The sequence below is a fragment of the Lacerta agilis genome, chromosome 15 (genome assembly GCF_009819535.1).
Source record: "Lacerta agilis isolate rLacAgi1 chromosome 15, rLacAgi1.pri, whole genome shotgun sequence".
NCBI classification, from domain to species: domain Eukaryota; kingdom Metazoa; phylum Chordata; class Lepidosauria; order Squamata; family Lacertidae; genus Lacerta; species Lacerta agilis.
In genome coordinates, this window is record NC_046326.1 from 31249845 (window position 1) to 31268230 (window position 18386).

An 18386-nucleotide genomic window follows, 5' to 3' on the forward strand; every position below is an offset into this window, starting at 1 on the left:
TGCTTTCGAACTGCTAAGTTGGGACCAAGTAACGGGAGCTCACCCTTTTGCGGGGATTCGAACCGCCGACCATCTGATCGGCAAGCCCTAGGCTCAGTGGTTTAGACCACAGCACCACCCAAAAAAATAAAGTAGAATCAGCAATAAAATAAAAACAGACTAAACCACGTGTCAACATTCTACGTATCTAGTAGGCTTGTCTAAACAAAAATGTTTTCAGCAGGTGCTGAAAAGAGTACAGTGATACACCGGGTTACGTAAGTGATCCGTTCCGGGTCGCGGTACATAATGCGTGTGTATCACGAACGCATGAAGGGGAAAAAAACCCAGAAGCGCAATTTGAGTGCTTCTGCGCATGTGCAAAGTGTGCAGAACGCTTCTGTGCATCCGGGGGTTGCACGCGCTCCGGAAACACTTCCGAGTTGCGGCCGTCTGCAACTCGAACGTCCGCAACACGTGGGGGTATGTAACCCGGGGTTCTACTGTACAGTGAAAGCACATGCCTGATTTCCGCAGGCAGGGAGTTCCAACGTGTGGGTGCAGCCACACTAAAAGATGGATTTCTTACGCAATGCGTATTGTGTGGCACCCGTAACAGTTCCAGTTCTGCATGTTGAAGCAGTCAAGTGGACATAGATGGGGGGGGGTGAGGCAATCTCCCAAGGAAACTGGTCCCAAGTTGCTAAGGGCTTTGTATACTAATAGTAACAACACCTTGAACTCAGCCCAGTAGTAAATCAGCAACCAGTGTAGAGCTCTGAGCACAGGTGCTACAGGCTGACAAGGCCTCACTCCTGCCAGCAATCGTGCAGCAGCATTCCACGCTCACTGCAGGTTCTGGATCGAGTGCATGAGAAGCCCCACAGGGAGCACATTGCATAGGCATCCAAGGTTGGTATCTTTCTTGGTCCGTCCCCCCGGGGTGGAGGAAGGGTGGTGCGGTGGGGAGGCGGGCCGCCCTGGGTGTCACCACTGAGGGGGTGACAAAATGTCGGGCGGCACTCACCGCGGGGCCTGCATTGCGCCTGAGCCACGCGTCTCTTCTGGGAGTGATGTGGTGGCTTGGGCACCTGCAGGCTCCGTGCTGCCCCAAACGGTCCGCCAGCCAACTCCCCCTCAGCTGTAGGGCGGCTGAGTGGGAGGAGGCAGGCAGACTCCTTGGAGGCCCCATGGAGCGTCCTGCCCCGGCTCACCCCACCCCGCGGGCAGCTGGCCCTGACCCCAGGCTCAGAGTACACAGGCCGCCCCAGGTGACCGATCAGCTTGCTCTGCCGCTGCCCCCCTTTCTTCCTCATATATTTACTTCTTAACTTCTTGCAGGATCCACTCACCAAGCACATGCCCTGCCTCCTCTTCCTTCTCCTCGAATATGTGGCTGTCAACCTGAGAGATTTTCCACCTACCCCTTCCTGCTGAACCCCGGAAGCACGGGATTCGCCTCCCTTCTACGGCTCGGAGAGGCTGTTTTATGGACTCCCCCAATATTCTCAGTGCAGAGAGCACTGAGAGGACGTGTTTTTAAGAGTCACTTGAGGTGGACACTGGAACACTATAAAAAAAAGACAAGATGCAAGCTGTCTGGGGAGGATTTGAGACAGCCTCTGAGACTCCTGACTGGGGATGGTGCAGAAGCCGAGGACGTATGTTGAAGAGACAGGGAAAAGCAGCAATGGTCCTTCTTGGAGTTACACTATAGATGCAGCCAAATTGCACGTAGTTTCTTTTGGAAGTTAGGGAACCAGTAATGTCAAACTAGCCTAGGGATGTGGGGGAAAGTCGATTCCACTTGCATTTAAAGATGAACTTTCCTAGAAACAACGAAATAAGATGCAGACTTACAACACAGCCGTCCTTTGAAATTCACAATCTTGTGATGCAGTTCTCTCAGCACGTTCTCATTTCCCCCCATCTTAGGTTCAGTTGTCCACATTTCCACACCTGTTTGCAATTATATATATTTTTAAGAAGTCCTTGTGAAAATGCACCAGCATTTTAGTGCAAATTCTCATGCACACATTTTTCTCCTGCATCACACATTTTTGCACGCAAAGCATATTTTGCCAAACATAGCGCATTTTTTGTTTGCTATTTTCACCAGCATATGCATTTCTATGAAAACTTTACCTGTGTACGATTTTTTGCACACACTGCTTGACTGGAAGAACAGATTGCAAAATTCAGAGAAGTGCGAATTTTGAAGGCCGGCTATTTCTCTCGGTTTACATAGTGTGAATTGCATAGGTTCACATTTACATGTGAACCGAACCAAATTTCTCCTCCATTCCTACAAAGCTGATAACAAGGACTTGCACTTGGGCTGGCCTTATGCTGAACCCCTGCAGTAGAGAAATGTGCGGTTCCTTGTTAGTGCCCAAAGTCCTTAGAGATGGTGGTTCTGTATGAGCACCTCATCTTTGCCAGTGGCATCAAACACTCCCAAGGCTGCCAGCAACTCTGAATGGGCCCCCTACTTAATGGCACAGCTCAGTGGTTTAGACACACACACACACACATACACACACCCCACTGCCATGCTTTTCAGTCAACAGCTGTTCCTGCTGCATGAATCCAAGGGAAGGTGGGTTGCAGAGGCCTGTTTTGAAATAATATATTTTTTATTTTTTAAAAAAAGAGAAAGAGAAATAAAAACCTTTAGTTTTGGTACTACCTCAATTTTCTTTGCTCCATGATTACCCTTGTGTGAATATTGCTGATGGGTGGTTCTGGATTATTTACTGAATTTACATCTTGCTCTTCCTGCCAGAGGAGCCCAGGGCGGAAAGCAGGTGTACCCTTTAAAACAAAAAGCATTTCAAAATGGATTTTAAAGGTTGAAACATTCCTTAGTCCAATGGTCTTCAGGTTGCTTGCAATGGTATTCTTCAGCCTTCAACTTCACCCCGGTTGCTCCTTGCTGAACTTTCTCCAGCTATCCTTTTAGAGAGGAGGTGATGGGAGCTGCACCATAGATTTGGATAATGGTATTAGGATATTTCTTTAAACGTTCTTTCAGCAGTTGCTCATGGGCCTCAGACCCTCAAAATGTCCCTGTATTCCAGCGACAGTCTCAGAATTACGGAAGCCGTCCTGGTTTCTGATTTGATTCTGGAATGTCCCGCATTGCCTTAGGACGTCCCTATTTTCATCAGAGAAATGTTGGAGGGGATGTTTCTATTTTCATCGGAGAAATGTTAGAAGGTATGGGGCCTTGGTTTCCAGAGCTCTCGCTATCCAGTGCCAGAGATTACAATCTCCTACCTGAGTGATCGATTTTTGCCTCAGAACATGGGAGGCCTGCAGTGTAGCTAGCCTTTAATTTCTCAGGGACGATAAGGCCGCTAACATCAGATGAACTGGCTCTACACCAGAGTGTTGCTTTGACAAATAAGAGTGGATATGGTTCCCCTTATTTGTAGCCCCCTTTACCACAACAATATATTTATTTTGCCTGTTAATGAAACAGGATAGATCAAAAAGGTCAGAAGTAACCAAGTCAGGATAGCTAGAAGCCCATACAAATATGATTCATTCCTTCATTCATTCCTTTCACTTAGTCCCAATTGCAGTATTGAAGCAGGCAGGGAGTTACTGCCCATTCAAAATGAAAAGACATTTTATTATAATCTGCAGCTTCTGTGGCTCCCCGCCCCCCCCCCCCCCACCGCCGCCTGCTCTTTAGGCTCCTGGCTCTGCTTATTATCTCCTTCAGGAATGCAAGGCAAGGCAAGGTTATTAAGATGTTTTCTCCAGCACAGACTCCGAGATAATGCCACCAAGGGGATAGTATCCTTGGAAATAGAACACAGTATAAAATAAAATTTAAAAAATGCTTCACCGAACACCGATTACAACATAGCTTTCCTCTGCCTCTCTTTGGAGACTTCAGATCTCTCTGAAATAACAAAATAGAGGCAGGCAAACATCTGTGACATGCCACACCTGTTTTTGTTGATGTCCTCCTTAAAATGTAGTTCCCAGAGCTGGACAATACTCTGGATGTGGCCTGATCAGCAAAAAACAGAGCAGAACTACAGCCCTCTTCAGGTGCAGAAGCGGTTCGGTCCTTGGCATCTCCAGGGAGGGCTGGGAGAGAACCCACACTCAACTCCTGGAGAACGACAGCCAGTCTGTGTAGGAAATACTGAGCAGGGTGGAGCACAGTAAAGCAGCACCCTCTGTACATGGAAGATACGAGGGTACCCCGTTCCGCTGCTTCCATCGCTCTCTGAGTTGAAGGACAGACATCTCAAGGAGGGAGCCTCCCAGGAAGGGCTGCAGGAGAAGGACACAACAGCCATGTGCCCTTCAGTCCCAGCACCTTGAGGGCCGCTTTTGCAATCCCAGCCTCACAAAGTGGCACAGGTTACAGGTGGGTAGCCGTGCTGGTCTGCCATAGTCGAAACAAAATAGAAAATTCTTTCCAGTAGCACCTTAGAGACCAACTGAGTTTGTTCTTGGTATGAGCTTTCGTGTGCATGCACACTTCTTCAGAGGGTGGCACAGGGTTTGGCTCAGGGAGGGCGACATGAGCAGCACTGCCCCTGCCCTCCACCGAAAAATGCACCTGGGGCATTTGCCCCGGCAGCCCCCTACACGCTACGCCCCTGACATGATGTAGAAGTTGTTGTTGTTGTTATTTTATTATTATTATTTGTACCCCGCCCATCTGGCCCCACCCCAGCCACTCTGGGCAGCTTCCAACAAATATTAAATACATTAAAATGTCACAGATTAAAAACTTCCCTAAACAGGGCTGCCTTCAGGTATTTTCTGAATGTCAAGTAGTTGCTTATCTCTTTGACCTCTGATGGGAGGGTGTTCCACAGGACGGGTGCCACTACCAAGAAGGCCCTCTGCCTGGTTCCCTGTAGCTTTGCTTCTCGCAGTGAGGGAACCACCAGAAGGCCCTCGGTGTTGGATCTCAGTGTCCGGGCTGAAGTTTATAAAATTATCCCCAGAAATGGGATAGAAAAAGGGTTTTCTCCTTCTCAAGGCCAGAGGGTGCATGTGTAGAAAGTAGCCCATTGTACAAAGGTAAAATGTGCATCTGTTGCTTTGCCCAATTTTGCCTCTGCCCTCCCCTCCCCCAGCATGGGGTTCCTTAGGTTGCAAGGGTGTGAATGTGGCCCTGAATCAGAAAGAGATTCCCCAGCCTTAAGGGGACCCCTGATGGCTTTATAAGGGGATGAGACAAATGTTTGGAGGAGGCGGTTTCTATCAAGGATTATTAGACTTGCTAAGCTAAAACAGAACCAAAAAGTTAAGAGACCGTATACTTCTAAATATTGCTAGGGAGAGAATATTGAGAGAGACAGCTATTGCCTTCCTTTATTCTTTTTCCTTTTAAGAAGTTCTTTTTCTGGTGCAGAGAAGAACTACTCCAAAAAATCTTTGCTCTAAAAAAAAGGAAAACTTTGATCAAAATGCAACAGGACCTGTCTTTGTAATTGTTGTTGCAGTATTAGAAATTGGCCGGCAGAGGGGGTGGGAGCACTTGCAGTGGAAAAGGCACAGACAAGTTCTCGGGTGTAAAATGAGGAAGATCACCACCACTGCTAACACCACTTTCAGGTCTGGAATCTGAACTTTTATCAAGCCAGACCTGCAGGCATGGTGTTGAAGAGCACTGAAAACCTGCACAGTGGTGATCTCATTTCCACGGAGGCAGAAACAACAAAAAGATTTGGCTGGGATCTTGAGGCTACCTGTTTCAAAGTGGTGTATGCGGCGTTGTGATGACGTGAACAGCAAATTATCAGGGGGGTTGGACCAGATAACCTTGAGGTCCCTTCCAACTCTTCAATTCTATGATTCTTCCTTAGTCTCAGTGTTGCCCTTGTAGAATTCAGCAGGGAGGAGGATGGGGACAAAACTAGAATGAGTTGGCTCTTCCTGTCATTGGCTCTGGCGCCACCTACTGGTGGGCTCCTTGCATTCTGCCCTACCAGCCCTGCTGGCCACCAGACACACTGCGGACAAACAGACACACATGCAAAGCCAGTGTGGGGTAGGGTAACCAGACGTCCCCGGTTCATGGGGACAGTCCCCAGATTTGCAATTCTGTCCCCGGGAAATGTGGCAGCGGCAGCCTCAGCAGCCCGGATCCAGCCTGGAAGCGCAGTTGGCTCTGGCTGGCGTCAGGAGCTGCTCGCTGGTCGCTGCCACTGCCAAAGGGGAACCAGGGGCATCCGGTGGTACAGATCTCCTGCCCCCTTCCCCCTTTGTTTTGACTGATTGGGGGAGTCTTGGGTGGGCGGGCGTTGCCCAGTTTTTTGAAAAAACTCTGTGCATTTATGTTTCACAGGGTGCGAAAGAAGGGTTTTGCATCTTGACTGGCAGAGAAATCCCAAGCCTCCCCCGATCTGTCAAAACAAAGGGGGAAGGAGATTGGGGAAGGCTCGGAGTCGGGAGTCACGGGCAGGCAGCATGTCGCTGCCCAGTTTTTTAAAAAACTCTGCTCATTTATGTTTCACAGGGTGCAAAAGAAGAGCTTTGCACCTTTATACAATATGCATGTGTCCTTGGACCCAGGGTCGTTTGCCTCACCACCCCCACAACTGACTCCCTGTTGCTACTCAGCTTCAAGGGGGGGGGGGTGTCCCCAGATTCATTGCAAAAAATAATAATAATCTGGTAACCATAGTGTGGGGTAATGGTCAAAGTGTCGGACTTGGATCTGGGAGACCAGGGTTTGAATTCACACTTGGTAATGAAGCTCACTGGGTGACCATGGGGGCCAGTCACTGCCTCTCAGCCCTAACCTATTTCACAGGGTTGTTGTGCCGCTATGGTCTAAACCACTGAGCCTCTTGGGCTTGCCGATCAAAAGGTCGGCGGTTCGAATCCCCGTAATGGGGTGAGCTCCCGTTGCTCTGTCCCAGCTCCTGCCAACCTAGCTGTTCGAAAACACGCCAGTGCAAGTAGATAAATAGGTACCACTGCGGCGGGAAGGTATACGGCGTTTCTGTGCACTCTGGTTTCCGTCACAGTGGTTTAGTCATGCTGGCAACATGACCCAGAAAGCTGTCTGTGGACAAATGCCAACTCCCTTGGCCTGAAGCGAGATTAGCGCCACACCTCGTAGTCGCCTTGGACTGGACTTAACCGTCCAAGGGTCCTTTGCCTTTTTTACCTGTGGGAATTACAGGAGGCGGGAGAGGGCCATACACCTTCAGTTCCTTGGAGAAAAAGGAGGGATGTGAATGCAACAGGGCAGCAGTGTTCCTTGGTGGGAGAATTGGAGGCGTTACAATTGTGACCCTGCTTTCATCTATGAAATGCTGGAGCATCTGCATTTCTGGTTCAGGCAGCATAGAGTCTTGGTCTTGGCCGGGCCCTACTGTTGGGCGTTCTCTATGTGTGTACAAGTGGCCACTGTTCTCAAGCTCTTCCCAAGTCCCCCCCCCCTCTTTTTTCCCTGCTTTGTGTTAGCGTTTTCAAGCTCTTCCAGAGGCTTTCCCTGATTCATCTTCTCCAGATGGAACCTCGTCACTTTCCAGATATTTCGTCAGCTAGAAGTGAAAGGCAGCCTGCAAATGAGTCACAAGGCTGCAGAGGGAGGGGTGCGGAAAATATGAATGAACAGTCTGAGAAAAGACGGCGGCGGCTGGGTTGAGTTCTGTTTATGCCTCTGGCACATTTGGCAGGGAGGTGCAAAGGAAGAGCAACCCTAAAAATACTAAATAATTGCCTGTATCACAGGTGAGCAACCTGCCGCCCAAGCCGAAGGTGCTTCCACCCCAAAATAGTTCCTCCCTTCTCTTCTCTTCCTCGCTTTTGCTGCTTTTTGAAAGTGTCTCTTGCACACTTGCATATATATTCTGTGTGGCTTCAGTTATGTATTGCAGAATCGTCAAATTGTAGAGTTGGAAGGGACTCCAAGGTTCATCTAGTCCAACCCCACTCAATGCAGGAATCTCAACTAAAGCATCCATGACAGACAGCTATCCATCCTCTGCTTAAAACCTTCAATGAAAGATAGTCCACCACCTCCCGAGGGAGTCTGCTCCACTGTTGAACAGACTTACTGTCATATAGTTCTTCCTGATGTTTAGTCGGAATCTCTTTTCTTGTAACTTGAAACCATTGGTTCAGATTCTACGCTCCGGAGCAGGAGAAAACAAGCTTGCTCCATCTTCCATGTGACAGCCCTTTAGATATTTGTAGATGGCTATCATATCTCCTCTCAGCCTCTTCTTACCTGGGCTAAACATACCCAGCTCCCTCAACTGTTCCTCATAAGGCATGGTTTCTAGACCCTTGATAATCTTTGCCACCTTCTTCTGTACACACCCCAGCTTGTTAATATCCCTGTGGTGCCCAGAACTGGACCCAGGTAGGGTCTGACCAAGTCAGAATAGAGCGGTACTACTACTTCACTTGATTGGGACCCCATACTTCAGTTGACAGAGCCTAGAACTGCATTAACCTTTTTTGCTGCTGCATCACACTGTTACGTTAAGGATATGGTCCACTAAGACCTCTAGATCCTTTTCACATGTACTACTGGCAAACCAAGTGTCCCACATCCCATATTTGTGCAGCTGGTTATTCCTACCTAAGTGCAGAACCTTGCATTTGTTCCTATTGAAATTCATTTTGTTGCCTTCTCCAATCTGTTAAGGTCACATTGAACCCTGATTCTGTCTTCTACGGTAATAGTTACCCCTCGCTATGTACTAGGGCAGGGGTCAGCAAACTTTTTCAGCCGTGGGCCGGTCCACCATCCCTCAGACCATGTGGTAGGCCGGACTATATTTTTTTTTTTGGGGGGGGGTAGGGGAATGAACCAATTCCTATGCCCCACAAATAACCCAGAGATGCATTTTAAATAAAAGGACACCTTCTACTCATGTAAAAACACGCTGATTCCCGGACCGTCCATGGGCCAGATTTAGAAGGCGATTGGGCTGCATCCGGCCCACGGGCCTTAGGTTGCCTACCCCTGTACTAGGGGCTGTACCTGCTGGCGTGAAAGAGAGAGGCAGTGTGATGTAGGGGTTAGAGTTCTGGAGTAGGACCTGGGAGACCAGGGTTCAAATCCCCACTTGGGGGCCAGTCACTGCCTCTCAGCCTAACCTAGGGGGAGAACCGTGTGCCCAACCTTGAGCTCCTCAGAGAAAAAAGCTGGGGTACAAATGCAATAAACAAACAAACAAACAAACCCCCAAGAGGCTTTGGGTTGGGGGGGGGCTTTGGTAGCTATGCTCCTGTGCAATCCTGCTTGGCATATTCCCTGAGAAGAGTGCATAGGATCTCTGCCTGGGATATCACATTTGTGGCTCCTGAGGCGAAATTCCTTTCTCTCCGAGAGGAAACCACAGGAAAGACAATCCGTAACCAGTCACAGAGAGTGGGGAAGAGTTTTCAAGATTCCCTCTCTAGTGTTGCTTGCTGTGTCTTAATTATGCTATGATAGTCCTAATTACTTTCCCTGGCAAACTCCAATTTCATTTGGCAGAGGCCCTTTTGTGCTGTTAATTGCTCGTTTAATTTTTACAGGTAGCACAACTTGCGTGGGAGGCAGGGGGGGAGACGGGCGCAGCCCACCCCAAATCCTAAGTTGTTAAAATGAGTCAGGCGCCAGGCGATAACTTTCTTTTTAAACCAAGCTTTTAACAATCTCTAGGGTCTTTTAGAGTGGGTGGGGATGTTTTGAGTTGCCCGTAGCAAAAAAAAAAAGAGAGAGAGAGAGATTAGTAATATTATTGTAGGGACCCCCCCAACCCCCATTTTCACTTTCAATAAAATAAAATAGAATTGGCCTGACTCTAGTCTGTAAATGAATGCAGCAGCACAGAATCTAGAATCGTAAGATCTTTTTAGAATACAAAGGGGTCTGTAGGGGTTTTCAAGTCAATGCAGCATCTGCAGTGCAAGGATACAACAGCCCCTTCCTTGATGGACAGCTGCCTAGCCTCTGCTAAAGCCACATTCACAGCTTACATTTCGAGAGCTATGACACCACTTTGAACAGTCAAGGCTTCCCCCCAAAGGATCCTGGGAGCTGTAGTTTGTTGAGGGTGCCGAGAGTTCCAACAATCCATCCCTCTTCACAGGGACCCATCAGAGGGGAATAGCGGGGAATCTTTGTTTCGTTGCTGCTGCAAATTTCTGTAGAAATGTGGAGAACTGAACTTAAGGTTGGAAAAATGAGAAATCGAAACAGAAAATGTCAAGATTGTGCCTAACCTACCTCACAAGGTTATTGTGAGGTTATACTGGAGAGGGCGTTGGGTAGAAGACGTTTGCACCTAACATGGAGCTCCTTGGAGGAAGAGGTGCAATATAAATGCAAAAGATTTTGACATATTTCTAACAGACCTTTGGTTTTTTTAAAAAAAAAGAAATATATTTGTTTTTTTTATATTGTTTAATTATGCTTCATTGTTTTAATTCTGTTATCGAGTTTAATTGCTTTTCAGAGATTATTGTTTATATGTTTTTAGCTTTTTATATTTTATTGTCCTAATTTGCGCAAGCTGCCTTGAATCCCGGTTTCGGAAGAAGGTGGGATATAAAGAAATTTTATAATAATAATAATAATAAATCATGGATACATTTCAGAGTTTTCCCTGTGCACTACAGGTCTCATGAAGATATGCACAGCCAATTCCTGCAGATTCACTGTGCAGGAGCAAATACACAGTTTCCAAGCCGAGGCAGGCAACTGTCCCTTGGAAACTCAAGCTTGGGGAAATGAGAAATGGAGAGAAAGCGGAATTGGCAGATTCTGACCCACTTCGCAGGGTTGTTGTGAGGATATCATAATGGAGCTGGGGAGAAGTTTGCACGCCGCCTTGAGCTCCTTGAAGGATAGGGCGGGATATAAACGCAACAGATAGAATCATGAAATTGCAGAGTTGTAAGGGACCCCACGGGGTCATCTAGTCCAACCCCCTGCAATGCAGGAATCTCATCTAAAGCGTTCATGTCAGATGGGCCTCCAAGCAACCTCTCTTCTTACAAACGAGCGGAATTAATAACGAGAGCATGCACTGCAGAATTTACCAGCGCACCACTGGGATGAAATGCACAGCTTTCATTGCACAGCAGCAAAACAAAAGCCTTAAAATAATTTTAAAAACCCAACCCCACGTAGCTTGCAAGCCCGGGCAGGCAGCAGCAACCTTCCCTCCTGCAGAACGCCGGGCAGCCGGTGGAGAATTAAGCAAGCTCGCTCCGCCGCCCAATGGCGAGGCGCGCGGCGGGCCAGCCAATTATACGGGCCAATGAGGAGCCGAGGGGGCCGCCTGCCAATCGCGCCGCCTGTCACAAAGCCAACCAGCGAGAAGGCGGAGGAGGAAGAAGCAGCGTCCGCGCAGCGCGGCGCCGGGTTTGGTACGGGGCTGCGGATTGGAGGCTCGCCGGATTACTTTGTTTCGGGGCTCCGCGCTGGAATTGCGAGCGAGCAGAAGCTGGAGGGACATCGGCTGGAAGAAGGGAGCCGCCTCCTTGGGAGGGAGCCTGAGCAGGTGAGCGGGTGCATCTCAAGGAGAGAGAGGGAGATCGAGAGAGATCCAGTTGGAGAGGTTAGCGTAGCGCCTTTGCATTTTCTCCAACCCCAGCCGGGGTGCAGGGTCATGATCCAGATCCGTGCAAAAGCTGGAGGGGTTTGGTATCAGTGGGGAAATGATGATTTTGCACCTCTCTGGGAGTCTGTGTCTTCGGGCTGTGTGCGAAGGGTCCTTTTCTTCGGCGCGCCCCCTCCTTCCAAAAGGGCCATTGTGTCTCATGTGTGGGTCGCGTCACGTCTGTGGGGCGGTGAGGGGTGACAGCTGGTTGACACCTCCGAACCAGATGGGCTTGGCAGCGCAGGGCTTCGAGCTGTGGACGTGCGGAGGAAGGGAAGGGTGCCTCTGAGCATGTGCGGAGTGCCTCCCCCACCAGCAAGTGGAATGAGGGTTTTGACCAGACAAGATAAGGAGACGGGCGGAGGGGTGTGCGTGTTTCCCAAGCAAAGGGGGGAGATGAATGGGGGTCCTCTCTCTCTCGACCTCTCTGGGGGTCCTGCTGAGGACCGGTGTCTTTTGACTGTGCTCTTCACCCTTTTGAAAGGTCCATTGTGTACAAGTGTGGCTTATGTCTTTGGAGGTGAGGAGATGCAACGCCCCAAAAAACAAATGAGGTTTTGCAGCACAGGGCTTTGGAAGTGTGAAAGAAGAGAATGATGCCTTCTGAGCTTGTGTGGAGTGTCACCACCAACTGAAGTGGTGCTTTCGGCCACTCACAAGGCTAAGATTTGGAGATGGAGCTTCCCGAGCGAAATAATGTGTCTGGACAGTGCTGCTAAGCAGGCTTGAAGCCCCAGAGTTTGCGGGTCGGAGGAGGAGGAGGAGGAGAGAAGGTGTTGCTGCTGATTGAATTTCCTAACATGAGAGATTCAAGGGCATAGCTCAAGTCTTTGCTCCGGAATAGTGTCTCTCTAAGCCAGGGGTGGAAACCTGTGGCCCTCCAGATGTTAGGATCACTGCAGCTTCCATCAGGCCGGGCTAGCATGACCAATGGTCAGAGATGGCAGTAACATCTAGGGGACACCCTGTGGGCTTCCCTTGGCTTACTCTGACTGGCAGCAAACCTGTAGGGTTTCAGGCAGGAGACATTCCCAGCCCTTTCTGGAGATGCCATTGGGGATTTCTGCATGCAGAGCAGGGGTTCCGTCCCTGAGCTATGGCTCTTCCCTTAAAAACAGAGCAAGGTTCCGGTCCTCATGATTCTAAGCACAGGGCAGATTTAAATAATAACATAGCAAGCTGCCTTATACTGAGCCCACAGGGGCCCATCTGGCTCCGTATTGTCTACACATTTATCAGCTGCTTTCTGGGGTTTCAGGCAGGGGACGTTCCCATTGCCACCAGGAGATGCCAGGGATTGAATGTGAACATGGGAACTTCTGCATGCATGGCGGGCGATGAGCTACAGCCAGCTTGGGACTTAGCATCGTAGTATCATAGAATGGTAGAGATGGAAGGGACCACCAGGGTCATCTAGTCCAACCCACTGCAAGGCAGGAATCCTTTTGCCCCAAATGGGTCTCGAACCCACAACCCTGAGATTATGAGTCTCATGCTTTGCCCACAGGACTTCTGCCCCCCCCAGCTTTCCCACATTCAGGTGTGGGAAGGGACAGAGAGAAAAGGGCATGGGACACCTTTATTTTTATTTCTGGGGGGGGGCAGTCTTAGAGTTCCTGTCTTCCAGCCCTGAAGAAGGGAAGGGCTTTAGCTCAGTTGCAGAGCACCTGCCTTGCATGCAGAAGTTCCTGGGTTGAATCCCTGGCATCTTCAGGTAGGGCTGAGTATGTCCCTTGTCTGAAACCTTGCAGAGCTGCTTCTGGTCAGTGTCAACAGTGGTCAGCGCAAGGCAGCTTCCTGTGCTACTCTTTCAATCAACCCTTTTATTCAGAACAATGAGGACTAGAATCTTGCTTTGCTTTTAAGCGAAAGACCACAGCTCATCTGCAGAGCATCTGCTGTACACGCAGAAGTTCCCAGGTTCAATCCCTAGTGGCACCTCCTGAAACCCTGCAGAGTTGCTGCCAGTCACTGTAGAATCATAGAACTGTAGAGTTGGGAAGGACCACGTGGATCATCTAGTCCAGCCCCCTGCACTGCAGGAGTCTTTTGCCCAATGTGGGATTCGAACCCATGACACTGAGGTTAAGGGTCTCATGCTCTACCAACGGAGCTATTCTCTAGGAATAGTAGACAATCCTGAGCTGGGTGAATCAATGAAACTAACTCTCAGCTGTTAAAAAAAGGGTTAGAGCTAGAGATGGGACTCCGGTTAAGAGTTTGAGAGGGAGAGTGTGTCTTTGGGGCACCTTAAGGGTCAGAGAAATCAACTTTATGTTGATTGGTGTATCATTAAAAAAATATGAATTAAAATTTATATATATATATATAAATGGGTCAGAGAAATGAATTGTGGCATAGGTGGTAGAGTCAATTTCTGGAAAGGATTTCTGTGGTCCATGCAATCTCACATTGTGATGACACATTGCTGGAAGCTACAGGACAGGAGAGTGATTCCTGCATTGCAGAGGGGTGGATTAGATGACCCTTGGGTCCCTTCCAACTCTATGATTCCATGATCTTATAATAAGGCTGCCTTCCTATAGCCACTTACCTGGGAGAAAGATTCCATTGAACTCGATGGGACCTCCGAACAGGCAGGCTTAAGATTGCGTTGCTAAATCTCTGAAGTCTTTGAAGTGGTTTGTTAGGGAACCTGTGGCCCTCCAGATGTTGCTGGACTTGCAATGTGGCCAAATAGTCAGGGATGGCGGAAGTCCCTCGAAAACCTGGAGCGCTCTAGTCTCCCCGCCCATGCCTCAAGGGGCCTCAAGACTCATCTCTGTGTATTCGCTGTAATGAGCTAACATGGCTATCTTCATTTGGCTAGTCTGCTAACCTGGCCTATCTCGCAGGGGTCTTGTGAGGCTCAATCTGTGACCCTTGGAGGATAGGTGATGGTAGTGATGGTGACTCTTCATTAAGTACCTCTCTCTTCGTTTAAAAAAAAAAAATCACAGGGCAGTTTGTGGAACGGAACAGCCCAGAATGAGGTGGCGTGAGATACGATTGCAATAAACAATAATTAAAGCCCTGGCACTAATTAAGCCCTGCTGAGCTGTCAACTTGGTTAATTGTCAGTCTTGACTCTCCAGGTTTTCTATCAAGAGTCTCTCTCTTCTTCTTCTTCTTTTAAAAAAAACTTGTTCCGTTTCCCCCTTTTTTGGAGACAGTGGAAAAATACAACCTCCGTCCAGGATTAACTATCAAGTCGCTTTGCTGTTGCCATACACACAACACCCCCCCCTCCCCGGCCTTTGGATCCATGTTGATCAGCTAAGTAGGAGTGTATGTATTATTGCAGTGATGTCTGGTAGGGTGAAAATCAGGGAGCCCTACAGTAGGGGGCGCCCAAGCCAACGATAGGCAAAGCCAGCTAATTCCAGCTTTGCCCTCCTCCTTGCCCCTGCCGAGTTCTACAAGGGATGGCATTGGAGGTGTTTAAGCATAGGTTGGACGGACCGTCTGCCAGGGATTATTTAGCTGCTGTTTCTGCATTTCAGGGGGTTGGACTAGATGGCCCTTGGAGGCCCCGTCCAGCTCTGCTATTCAGTGATTCTAAGGAGGAGGAAGCTGACAGGCAGGGCGTCATCCGGGCTGGTTGTAGGCAAGAGTGAGGACTGGCTGGGGGCAGACAGGGATTATTGAGCAGTGGCCCATTAGCCGCTTCAGTGCTGGGCCTACTTCAATTTCTATCTTTCTTTCTTGCTGCCAATCCAAAATTGGTGGATTCATCTTGGGTGGGGGCAGAGAGAATGGCAGAAAAACCAAGGTTTGGCCGTCCTTGTTACACTAAGGTTTCACAAGCCCCCTAACCTGCTCCTCTGGTTTCTGGGAATGAAAAACACACCTTTCTGAGACCACCACACTTCTGGGGTCCTTTGGTCTGCAAACTAGGGTGGGCAGCTGAGTGTCGGAGAGCACACCTTTTTGCTGAGTCTCCTCCTTCATGCATCTTCTCCAGCCTGCAGATGGTTTGGTTTTTGGTGGTTGGGTTGGGGAAACCTTCTCTACCTTCATTCTCCCCTCCTACCCATTCCTCCTCTCTAGGCAGCACCTTCTGGAGATGATCCCAAGGTCTCCTTTATATGTATATGTACCAAAGTGGTATGATAACTGCTAGCTGCCTCGAGTCTTGTGTTTGTGTGTGAAACTTCAAAGGATGCCTTCTATTTTTGATGCTTTCGCTGTATTTCAGAATGGACCGGGTGCTCATTGCACGTCGTAGGTATCCTTCATTATTTTTATATTTTTAAGGGCTGTAGCTTTTCGGCTCTCCTGAGATGGTACTGTATGTGCTTTTGTTTTTGAATGCTGAATTGGCAAGGCTCCTGAGTTTTCCACCTGCTCCCTGTTTCCTCCATAAACTGGTTTATCCAGGTTAGCAGAACAAAAAACAGGAGTGTGGGGCTTGGTGGCAAGTCGTCGCAAATAAATGCCCCCTCCCCGTTTCATTTTTTTTTTTTTAATCGTTCAGTGCTTAAGAACCAGGAAAGGCCTCACGATATTCCCCGCTGTCTTCTGTGGGGTTTAACACTACTTAATTCATTGTGGTTTCTGCCATCTGGTGCAAGAGCCTGTGGCTTACCTAACACCCGGCTTACCCAAACTTGTGGTCGCCACAAAAATGCTTCTGTTTACCTCTGCAGAAAGGGAAAACACTTTCCCTTAAGAAGATAAAAACAGGCCTGGTGGATCAGGCCAGTGGCCCATCTTGTCCAGCATCCTCTCATTGGCCAACCAGATGCCCTGTGAGAAACCTGCAAGCAGGACTCGAACACACTCCTCTGGTTCCAAGCAACAGGTGTATTCAGGAGCATTGCTGCCTCTGCCTGTGGAGGCAGAGCATCCACCATCATGCCACATAGCCATCAATAATAGCCTACCCCTCTATGAATTTGTCCAGTCCTCTTTTAAAAAAACCATCAGGGTTTGTAGCTGCCACTGCCTCCTGTGGCAGGGAGTTCCATAGTTTAACTCTGTGCTGCGTGAAGAAGTCCCCCCCCCACACACACCTTTTTAAAACCTGTCCTGAATCTTCTCTCATTGAAATGACCGCAAGTTCTGGTGTTATGAGAGAAGGGAGAAAAACTTTTCTTTTTATAAACTTCTATCATGTCACCTTTTAAGTCCCAAATTTGCCACCTTTCCTTGTAGGAGAGTTGATCTTCTATCTACCCCATTGATCATTTGGGTCGCCCTTTTCCCCTTCGGACAGCCCTGTTTTTTCAATTTTTAAAGAAGTGTTGTTTGCCTCTGGTGCATGGATGAACTGGCTGAAGAGCTCAACCTGGTGCTCTTGAATGAGTCACTGTTCTGGGTGTGCCTCTGGGTTTGGAAACAGGCAAGCTCAGACCAGTGACTCATCTAGTAGGCAGCCTCACTGGCGATTCTCTCTAGACCTGTGGTTCTCGAACTTATTTTTCTGTTGCTGAGGATCTTTGAGAAACACTTAGTGGACTTTTTAGTTTTCCTTGTGCCTTTATTACTGACATCTCCTCAAAGCAGCACTGAATTATGAAACCACAGGCCCTAGACCAGGCAGGCTGCAGAAAACAGCATTTTAGCAGATATATTTTAAAGGGGGAAATGGCACCCTTTCTGTGTTTCTGAAAACTTTAGGCACCAGGCCAGAACCTTGTTAGTCTGTTTGGTAATCCAGCTCTGGTCAAAATGACCTCTATCTCCATGGGGGGGGGGAATAAAATAAAAATAGATAGATAGATAGAGAAGATCAAATTAAGATATCCTTGATTTCTCTACAAACTTTTTGCAGGCTGACTGACTCAAGGGTGCAAATCACCAGTTGGCCGCAGACCACACAGTATAGAAAACCTTATATATTTATATCCTGCCTCAAGGTAGCATGATTCTGTTCTTCCTGTTTTTTAATCACAACAGCCCTGTGAGGTAGGTTCGGCTGAGAAAGAGAGAGCTGTTGATCCAAAGTCGTGAGCTTCATTTTGTAATTTCAGTTTATGACACTTTGCACTGTGTGGATAAAGGAGAGAGAGAGAGAGAGAGGAGAGCTTTTCTCCCTCTGTTGTAATGCTAGAACCGAGAAGCTGGATGCCAAAAGGTTCACCTCTGGCCATGCTGGCTGTGAGTGACCGGTGAGAGTTGGAATCCAGCAGCACCCAGAGGGTGCCTGGTTTGTGAAGACTGAGGACCATGCCAATTCTCTGATTTGGGATTAGCCAAGATGGTGTCTTTGTGGTGCTGTTGAACGACAGCCCCCATCACGCCTGAGACAATTCTCCACTTCGTTGGGAGTCCCTTCTGCGACTGGGGTAAAAGCTGCAAAGTGCTTGGCCTTGTAAAGTCTGGAGAGGTGGCTGGGCTCCTTGCGATGCCTCTGTGGTCTCAGGGACAAAGGTGCTAGCTCTGTCTCCTGTAGCCTTCTGTGTGCAGAATGAATGCTATGGTGGGTTTTCTCATGCTGAGGAGGGGTCAGGGAGCTTTGGCAGTTTTCCAGCTGCCTCTCCCAGTTTTTGGTGTGTGTGTGTGTGTGTGTGTGTGGAATGGGGAATCGGCATAAAAAAACCCAAAACCGAACAGGCTTTCTGGCTGGGGCGTGAAAGTGGGAAATGCTATAATATCTCTTGCTAATTCAGAACATGAAGTAAATTGTCTCTGAGTTGTTCTGGAACATCAAAAGAAGCAGCCATCAGATGAAGCTGAAATTGGAAGCAATAAATCCTGCACACTGCATGTGTTAGATTTAAGGATGGGCAAAGCTCTCTCCGTTTTGGTTTCTTTCATACATACATACGTACATATATATATATATATATAATTCCTGCCCCTATCCCT